The following is a 10,508-nucleotide window of genomic DNA, read 5'->3' on the forward strand; positions in this document are numbered from 1 at the left end:
AATATGCTTCATACCTCTCTCCAAAGAAATTACTATTCCGTCAAGTGCTTAAAATTTTATGATCGTGTTATAGTTCAAAAGTTCTTAATGCATTTTAGAAATGCTGTTTGGAAGCAAAATTAATGTGATTTTGCTTCCTTTTTGTTGGTTTGTTTTTTTTTTTTTGTAATTGATTTCATATAATTCTGCTAGAACTATAAACAGCTGGGTTTTACCCATTACTAAGACTGCATCAATGCCATTATGTGTATGATCATCCTCTCAGAGCTTACAGCAAACCGTAGGTTTTTACTGTGCTTGTGTACTTGCTCCTTGATTTCTCTGCATCTGGTATGATGACTTTTCCTACCTGGTATATGACTTTCCAATAACTAGGTAAACGATGGAAATGTTCTAACTGCCTCTCTAGCAGTTCTGGATAGGACCACCTTGGGAGCAGGGTTTTTTTTTCCTTTGGTAGAAAGGAGTACAAGGGGAATTTAAGCAACATGACTGTGAATCCATCTGAAGTGTTGAAGTGCTCATACTTCACCACTTCACTGTACTTCATCACCACAGTGGTACTGGTGATTCATGTAAACCTCTAAAGTAGAATGCAGAATTACATAAATGCCAACTAAAGTAATTTTGAGTTTGTAGCCTTACTGGAGGCGCTCAAAACTAGGAGCTCTTTTTTAAACAACATTTTTTGATGGTGTTATATCACACCAGTGACATTTATTCAGAAATTCTTGAGCATATAATCATTAAAACTGTAATATTTTGGTTGCATAGATCTATTGTAAAAATATGGTGAGTAGGAAAGAATACAATGGTCCTGATGACAAAGGTGAGAACTACTATGTTATCAAAGAATTATTTCCACTGCTACATAGTGAAAATGGGAAAGTGAGTACCTTTAGTACTAATGATGCACTGAAAGAAATTTAATGAGATATATCCAAACAAGTGATAGACTGTTGATAGAGTTATCTAAAAAACTATTTGATGGTGCCTAAATATAAGGGATACACCTCATTTTAAGTTAGATACACTTGATACACTTATAGATACACTTGATATAGACATCTTACATAACCATGCCTGAGGGGTGGATATGAGAGTTGGGCTCTAGAGTTGTCTTCTGCATGGGAGAGCATACAGGCAGGAATAACTATTTCCTGTACAAGGCATCAGAGTATTGCCTTTATAAAGGCTACTTGTACAATGTGAATAGTCAGAACATTTGGGGGTTTGATAAATGAGCCTTATAAGCAGGAGCTAGAAACAACTTCCGCAAATGAAAACATCAGATCTTTCTTCCAAGCACATCTCCAGTTGCAGCATATTTCCCTGTAGTGTGACCATTCTTCCTAATTAAGATTATCATCTCTGCCAGGCTGAACTGTATCTACATCAATTAACTTATTGAAATTGATTGTGGAATATGGTACAGAAGGAATAGTGTGGCACTCAGTGATATTTTCTTTCATGTCTTTTACACATGCCTTTATCCTTTGCTTTGATCTCTGAAGGGTCTCACTGAATGGCAAACTCCACTCACCTCATTGAGACAAGTTCCAGACTACAACGCCTTATCTGTGTATAGAGCACATTACATAGTATGGGCACTACTGCATACACAATACTCATAGCAATAACAGTTCCAATTTCATAATGTTGTTATGTAGGGCTAAATTATGCTGAAGGCCTACACAGAGGCCTTTTTAACCTCAGTTAGAATTGACTTATGTAAGAATAGTGTTTGTTGAGACTTACAATACTGGTGCAAAGAAATGGCTTTTTTACACTGAATACCTTATCAAGGTAAGTCTTCCAATCCATTAATATTCATTTCATCAGAATCTATGTAATAATAACATTACATGATAAAAAAAAAAATCATTGGCTTGAACACTGAGAATAGTTTCATATTCTTTGAGGAGGGACTTATACATGGAGATTCTTAATTTTCTTCAGATCTTACCTCCAGAAATTTTGTTTCCTCCTAAGCCACACCATTTTCAGAGAGGGTAGTTACCAATAGCTTCATTGCCACAAACACTCCTTTGTAGTGATGAGCTGTTATGTAACTATGATAGTATTCTCTAACATTGTATTAGCAACATACTAATGGTTGACTTACACCTTCGAGAATACACACCTTCTTTCATACAGCACTTGCACTTTCAAATTTCCTCATCTTTCTTAACCTTTCCAAAACTACTTCGATTTTATGCCTAATACTTGATATTACTAATAGGTTTGTGTAGGCTGCGATATAATAGGCATCGTGGCCTATACAGTTCAAGTTTTGCAACAATAAATGCCAGAGTTCAGACTAATCTCTTGTGAACGTGTGAGAAACGTGTGAGTTTTCATGCATGTGCTCTCCTTTGAATCAGGTCAAGAGAAAACAACTGTAGAACCTAAACTGCTGGTATTTTAACACTGTGTTTTTGTGGGGTTTTTACATTCCTAAAATCATTACATGCATTTTAAATCTGGCCAGGGAAGAGAGAATAAAGAGGTTGAATTTGGAATGGCAGTGGTTGGACAGCAATGTAGCTGCAATTATTTGTAACAAAGCACGTGGACTGTACAGGCAGGGCAAGGAAAGGGGATATGACACTTTCCTGTAAGTCTGTCATACACGGCACGGGTGCACACAAAAGGAAGGAGTAGAAAAAGCCAGTAGATGACAATTAGCAATATTAGCCCGTACCATCAGATATATAACCTTACAGAATATGGGTTGCATGAAACAAACTGTCATATCAGGATTTTCCAATTTCTATTTAGATGTGTGGAATAATTTAAAAAAAACCCAACAAAACAAAACAGTAGAAGGTCATGTACTCACAGCTAAAATCGGGGCTTCACAGAAATCTTACCACTGACTTAGCAAAGCTGAGAAAATTTTAAGGGAGAAGAGATGACCTACTAATTATGGACATATGTGGAACAATGGAAAAGATCAAGCCAGGGTACTTGGCTCACACATTATGGCTGTCTATGGAATTGCCCTTTACCTAAAGAATTCACATTTCTAAAATGTATATACTACAGGTCAAACAAGACTTTATGCAGAAACTCCTGGCAGCACCTTCCTTTGAAGTTCAAAGACAGCCAGGTTCAAGACAAACCACGACTGAAAAAAATACGATCTCTCAATATGAAAGGATTTCCAGTTATATAAATCATACCGAAAAAAAAATAGCACTAGGTAAAGCCTTTAGACATACAAATCTGGTAACTGGAGATGACCTTGCAGGTGGAAGCCTAGGTGGAATACATTTTGTACTCCTTGGAAGTCTAAGAGAGGACAGGGAGAAGCATGTGTTGCACATAGGCAAGTAGATCGCTGCTTTTCAGCCATAAAATCTGTGAACGTGAAAAGAACGCCATGCTTGCTTAGACACATATGTCGAAGTAGGCATTAGTTTCAGGTCTTGTAAAATATACTTTCAAAATAGATATGCCCTACACTGTGTAACCATAACCTCATGCCTAGACTTTGTGCTGATGAAACTTGTCTGGTGCTGTATCCACATGTGGAGAAAATGATGAATGAGGAAGACTCCAAGGAAGAATAAATTGTTGGACTCATCTCCTAGAAGTTAATTTCTAGTTCCATCAAAATCAGTGCCAGCTACATGATTTTTTCCTGCAGATAGAATGAATCCTCAGCCACAATGGGTTTAAGTTAACTTGCTTGACTTTGCCTATCCCAGCCCTAGATAGCACAAAGGCTATGATACTGCAATACACTGCACCAAGTGATTCAGTAGTCAGTTGCAACTTGTTAAAAATCAGACTTTTCAGGTAGTAGTGCACCTTGCAATTGAAGTATTATTCAATTACATTCAGAAACACTGAAATTAAAATTATTTACAATTGGTCTTATAGAACTATAGAACTTTGTATAGAACAGTAGTTCTATACAAAGACCAGACTATGCATAGCCAGAATGATCTCTCTGCTGCTTCTCGGAGGTAAGATATGGGAGATGTTAACTTACCCTAAGTCAGTTCTGGTTTTCTAAATACTTCTGTAGAAAGTGTATAATTATTTCAAGTGAACTGGACAGAAAAATTCTGATAAAACAAAGTTGTGTCAAAATTACAATTCATTAAGTTTGAAATATTTTTTGGGGGGGAACATTTTGGCTTTGATATAATGATGTGGAGTTCAGAGAAGTGTTCTCTGCTAAAACCATAAACATATGTATACGTGTACACACACACTGGAAACAACTGCTATCTGGGGTTTTTTTTTGCCTGCTCTCCAGCTCAAACCTGTGTGGTATTCTACTGGTCTAAGTGTGCTTGTTCTGTCTATCAGACAAGATAGATAGCCCCGTTTATAAAAATTCAGCAAAACAGTACCTATTTGATTTTTTCTTTACTTTCTGTTTCCTTTTATATCCACTGTGATATTAAGCAATAATATTTTGAGAATGGGCAGAAATGGATGGGCAGTTTGAAGACACACACACTACTGTATTTCTTAAAATAATAAGGTAAATATTAGCCAACCAGTTCATTTCATTTCCTACAAAACATTCTTAAAATTGATGCAACCTTGCAAACTCACCTTCATCATATGAAATAAGTTCTTTCTTTTCTGTTACAGACGTTGAAAGTGGAAAACACATTTTAGGTCAATCAGTTTATCTCACATAAAAGGCAAGAAAAATTGGGCTGATGTCATTCCAGAACAATGCAGTATTAGGACTACATATGCTGTATGCATTCAATCCTTTAACAATACTTAGAGAAGCATTCTTAGGGCACACTTACATTAATTTTTCTCTATTTGAAGTAATAAAATACAAAATTGTCTTCATTTAGCCTGCACCTGGGGCTAAACAATAGCAGTTTTTCTCTCACCCAATGTCCCTTCCCCAAATGAGGAAGGGAATTGGGAAAAAGAGAGGGAGACTCGTGGGATGAAGTTAACCAGATTTAATGAAATGAAGAAAATCAATATAAATGACAACACAAAACAGACAAAAATATACTCATCCACAAATCACTAGCAAGTTGCTTCAGAAATCACAACAAACAGGAAAATAAGACAAGGAGAGCAGAAAAAAAACCCACCTCTTCCCAGCAAACCCTCTCTTTTATAGTGAGCTTGATGTCAATGATATAGAATACACCTGTGGGCCAGCCAGGGTCAGCTGTCCCGGATTTAACTGCTGAGGGCCTTGATCACCATGGCTGGCCACAAACTGAAACCAAATCCCAGTGAAACCAGGACAGAAATGAAGTACAGGAAAACTGCTTAATAGGAGAATATATACGAAAAACATGACTGCAGATGTCCTTTATTGCTGTTGATGACTTAAGAACTGTCTTTGAAGGAGTTGGAAGTGGAGTTTTATAAAAGAAAAATCATCAAGTTTTGCTCAGTGACTTTTATATGCACATTATTTAGGATATACACATCTAAACTGAAATGGCGGCTGTTTTTTAATTATTTTTAACAAAAAAGCTAGTAATCATATTATTAATTTATTTCAGTAGTTTTTGATTCTGGAGAATGTTTATTTTCTGGAGCATGCCCTCCTATATAAACAAAGTTAACTCTTTTGAAGTCTTATCCTTGGTATCCCTATCTAAGGTTAACCCTAGTGAGGAATACCCACCTATTAATGTCGAACTTTGAACAGGAGTGGTTGCCAAAGCGAATAATTCCAAAGTATGTATTCTAAATTAGTACCTCCCATTTTAAGTATTGATGAAAGTAGACTGCAACTTCAACCATTCCAGTTCAATTTAACAAAGCAAAACCTCACTATTCCTAGAAGTCATTGTTTTCTTGCCAGTGCTTTCATTAGAGCAAAAATTTCCATTGATTTCACTAGAAGCCAAATTAAGTCAAAGCTGGGCACTTCAAAGACCCTTAGCTCCCTTGGACAATTTTTCTGTAATACTTTTTTACCTCTAAGAAAAAGTTTTCAGTCTGGGAAAATAAGACCACCATAAATATTTCTGTTAGATTTTATATTTATAGACTCAATCACCTAGGCTGGAATCAATCACTTCAACTGTTACTGGTTTCTTCATTAATTTTGGTCACAACTACAGGGTAGTTTAGCTCCTTCAAAACTGAGATTCTCCACCACCACAACAAGCTTGTGTGAACTTTATGGTTAGCCTGTGAATAATAATATTGACTGACATGCAAATCTGCAGATAAAAGTGATATACCTGCTTATATGTGGGCAAATTTGGACTACTGATTCACTGTCAAGTCTTTTTTATAGCCATTTGTGCTTTGTTTAAAAACATGAATTAAAGATTTAGTTTTTTGTATATTTATATATAGAAATATGCATGTTCAGTTAAAATTGGAATTAGTGTTTTTCATCAAGAGTTCTGCTTGAACATAATGTAGTCAAACACTTATAGCAAAAGAACAGACACCTGGACCCATGGATGCCATGAACTCTACTAGCCCCGCTGATGCTGGGAGCAAAAAATAATCCAATTTCTGACTTAAAATTATTCTCAGTGATGACACTCCATTGCTTGTCTTGATGACCTACAATAATGATAAAAATTAATGCATTAGTCACATGCAATCAAATTGGCTCCCAGTAAGTAATGCAGTCTTGAATAGGAACATCCTTCTTTTCAAAATGTCCCCTTCTTTTCACTGTACAGCAAGCGATGTCCATTGACTGGGGAAAAAAAAATAACTGAATTGCAGAGGGGAAATTAATTATAACAAAAAACATTTGTTTTTTTTTTTTTGAACACAATACATTTCTCTGAGGTTTTCATTTACTGACAGGGTTTGAATAAGAATTCAGAAAAAATACACTTGTACTTTGAAGCATTATAATCAATGCTTGGTTTGTTGGTTTATTCTTTTTGTAAACCTATCTGTATGACATACTTTTGCAGTCTTGTGGCTTTTATAAAATCACACTGTCACTGCTTCTTCATTTTTATCCTCTACATCTCACAGTATGCAACTGCTCATGTGTAGATGTGCCTGTGTGGTTATATCAAGTTTGAAGAGAATATATCAGGATACTATTTTCACTCAAATGAAGGAAAATTGCAAATTACATAAGTTTATACAAATTAGATGCAAATCATTAAGTACTTCCAGCTATACTGGCTTACAGACATATGTACAATTAAAACATTCACATAAACAGACACGAAGGCTAGCAAGCAATATCACTGATGTTTCCATCAACAGTCATCTAAAAAGGTGTTCTCAAATATGGCCTGTTTTTCCTTACATTTTCTGTTTCCCAGCTAAATACTACTCAAAGCTCCAATTTGAATTTAAAAATCAGCATGAACAGCAGAAATTAAAATGTTTCAATGATGTGTGTTATAACCTCTAGGTGTTGAAAGAGGAATAATACATTGTGCCAGGAATAGCTGATGCCAGGTAACACTATTACAAAATTTCACTGGGCTTCAAAAAAGTCTGGAATGTGATACATTGCCAAGTGAGCTTTTAGAAGAGAAAGCAAGCAACTCATTTTAGAGTGATGTTTACTTCCTATCGATACATTAGGTTAAAAATATTAGTGTTAATTTCACCCCCTTACTAATAGCTCAGATTAAGTAATAAACTCCACTTATTTAAGGAAATATATTTAAAAACTGAGATGAAACTTGATATTGTTTCAAAGATACTAATATTAAACTTGATTATCCTGATATACTTGCTTAATTGCCATCATAGCATCTTAGTAACGTGAAGGCTTCTTGAGATACATTGCAGCATTGAATGCAACATTGAATGTAACATCAGCAAAGACAACACTATCATTTTACCTACATTTATGTATCTAGATTACTAGCTAGCTAAGTAGGTTGTAAAATAGTTTTTAGAGCAGCCCATTAAAAATGAAGACCAAAGTTCCAGCCTAATATACAAATGCAAAAGATTTTTTTTCTTCCCAAAGCTGTGGTCAGATCAACAATTAAACAGTTCTGGAGGCTCAAAGACAGTTAATAGCCCTTTCTTCAACATCAAAAGTACTACAACAAGAAGGTGTCCTCCAATTTATAGTGGGAGGTTTCTTGAATATGCTTTTTTTTTCTTTTAAATGACATTGCAGTTCATATTTATTTATATAGTTTCAAGTTACAAATTTATTACAATTACTATGAAAATAACAAGAACTAAATCGAATCCAGATTTTTCTTGTGTAGTCACATACTGTAGTACTTTGCAACACTATAAACATGATTTTATTCTAAGTATGGACTTTTAGTTGAATTTGAATAACAACAAAACAAATTCAGTAGTCCCACAGTACCTTTCCTGTAATATATTTACTGATTATTACACAATAATTAAATGTTGTAAACAAAGGGTCTAAAAAAAGAGGCCGATATGCAAAAATTTGGGTATAAATGTTTTAAATTAATTGCACTGAGAAGGGAGTACAGCTAATACAAAATAATCATAGCAGCATTTTGAGAGAAAATGCTCTCTGAAATATAATAAAATGCTTTAGAAAACATTTTCTGTAATTTGCATTTTTTAAAAAAAGACAGCTCTGAAACCCTGGGCTATGTTCTTGATATGTAGGGCACAATATTAACTGTGATGGTCACATAATCATATCCTTGGAGTGTCATAAGTTCTCATGATAAGCCTGTCTGCTGGAAATATTTTGCACGAAGGAAAAGAGACACCTCCAGAAAGGACAATAAAGATGATTAATCTGGCAGACAAACTACTGAGTGGTAGGTTTCAACAGCTTCATGTGACTCTAAAATTGCCTTGTTGATTTAAAACAGTAACTATCTGCTTAGCACACTTCCTTTACCAAGAAAGGATAACAGTTAATACACCACAAACAGAATCAATATTAAAGTATGGTTTAATATACAGAAAGTCATACAAATTATCACTGCTTGAAGTGCCATATGAGGCCACCACCAACAGCCACACTGGATTACATGTTTAATTTCCCTCCTCAACCAAACGATATACGAATTCAGGGCAGTGTGTTAAGATATCCAGAATTTTAAATAGAAAATCTTTTAAAACAAAATGTAGCATGAAACAGAAACAACAAATATGATTATACTATTCTGTGGAGAAAACAAATAGATCTCCATTTTCAGAGTTAGCTACCCATTGGTTTTTATACCACATCATACCCTACCATGAGCAAATGACAAGTGAGTTGCATTGACCCAGTGTATGTGAGACATACTTCTGTTTTGCTGTTTCCTGTTGTGTCCTTGCATAGCAATGAAACGGACTGCTTCTTCATCCTGCTAGATAGTAATCAACTCACACTTGCATTTTTTTGAATGAATACAATTGTAATAAAGACATAGACCTACCTTTGTTATTCCCCACTATCATCCTCTATTAGTTTTCATGAAACATTTTTTTCATAAAATGAAAAGGCAAAACAGGTGTTAGATTATTTATGTTTGACAAATTTATATCATTTAAATAATTAAAACTAATTTGTGTTGAGAGCTACAGTTGCATTTTTATTAGAGAAACAAGTACAAATAGGCATCACTACAGAGCTGTTTATTCAATAATGAGATTAAATGAAATGGATTTTGTAGTCTCAGTTCCTTCTGATTAACGTAGCAATTGGAACTGTAACTTCTGTGCCCTGACATTGTGGAAACAGCTGCTCACTTGCTATAATTCTGTAAAATTTTTTTCTTTAAAGCTACACATTTTAAATTATCCCTAAAAAAATATTGTAAGCAAAATATCAAATGCTTGAAGTTTAAACAATACTTGCATTATAAACCTGAAATTATACTACTTTTTAATTTAACCAGAAAAGAGAAAGTTTCATTTGCAAAAGCAGTACGTATGTTTACATGTAATGTAAACCTTTCTGCATTTCTTTCTGCTTATATAATAGAAGTTATTCTATTAATCCACATAGAAAAAAATATTGTACTTTTAAAAGAATAATAAATTCTAAATGAATTAACTTACAATATTTAAGTACAATTTTAAGAGAAAAAGACATGAATACAGCTACAAGCAAAATGTGCTGTGTGTAAAATTGTCTGCTGAGAACCAGTTACAGCAGCACAGTACTTACCCTTTGAACAAAAGGCATCAACATACAACTGCAGGTAACAATAATATACTATTATATGTTTAAGGAAAAACCAAAGAAGCAAACTTCTAGAAGCAACATATTTATATAACTATAATAGAGTATATTGTTCTCTTGTTCACTAAAGATTTTTCAAGCATTTTTAGTAAAGATGCAGCATATTATATGTACAGGGACTGCATTGCACCAGATAGTGACATGCTAAGCCATGTTTGCCTAGCATTTAAGAGATACCATTTGAATCTCTATCACTTAAAGAATAAACCGTCTCAGTTTGTGAATCTGTGGTAAACTGTAGCACTCAATCAACCCTTTTTTCCATATCCACATCAAAACATTTAAAATTTGGAGTATGTAGACATCTTGTCTAAAGTGAAATAGACATTTAGGAGTCAGCAGATGGACTGAAGAGTGTCCAGACAGAAATGTGTGAGTA

Source organism: Nyctibius grandis, chromosome 4 (assembly GCF_013368605.1).
Source record: "Nyctibius grandis isolate bNycGra1 chromosome 4, bNycGra1.pri, whole genome shotgun sequence".
Lineage (NCBI taxonomy): Eukaryota > Metazoa > Chordata > Aves > Nyctibiiformes > Nyctibiidae > Nyctibius > Nyctibius grandis.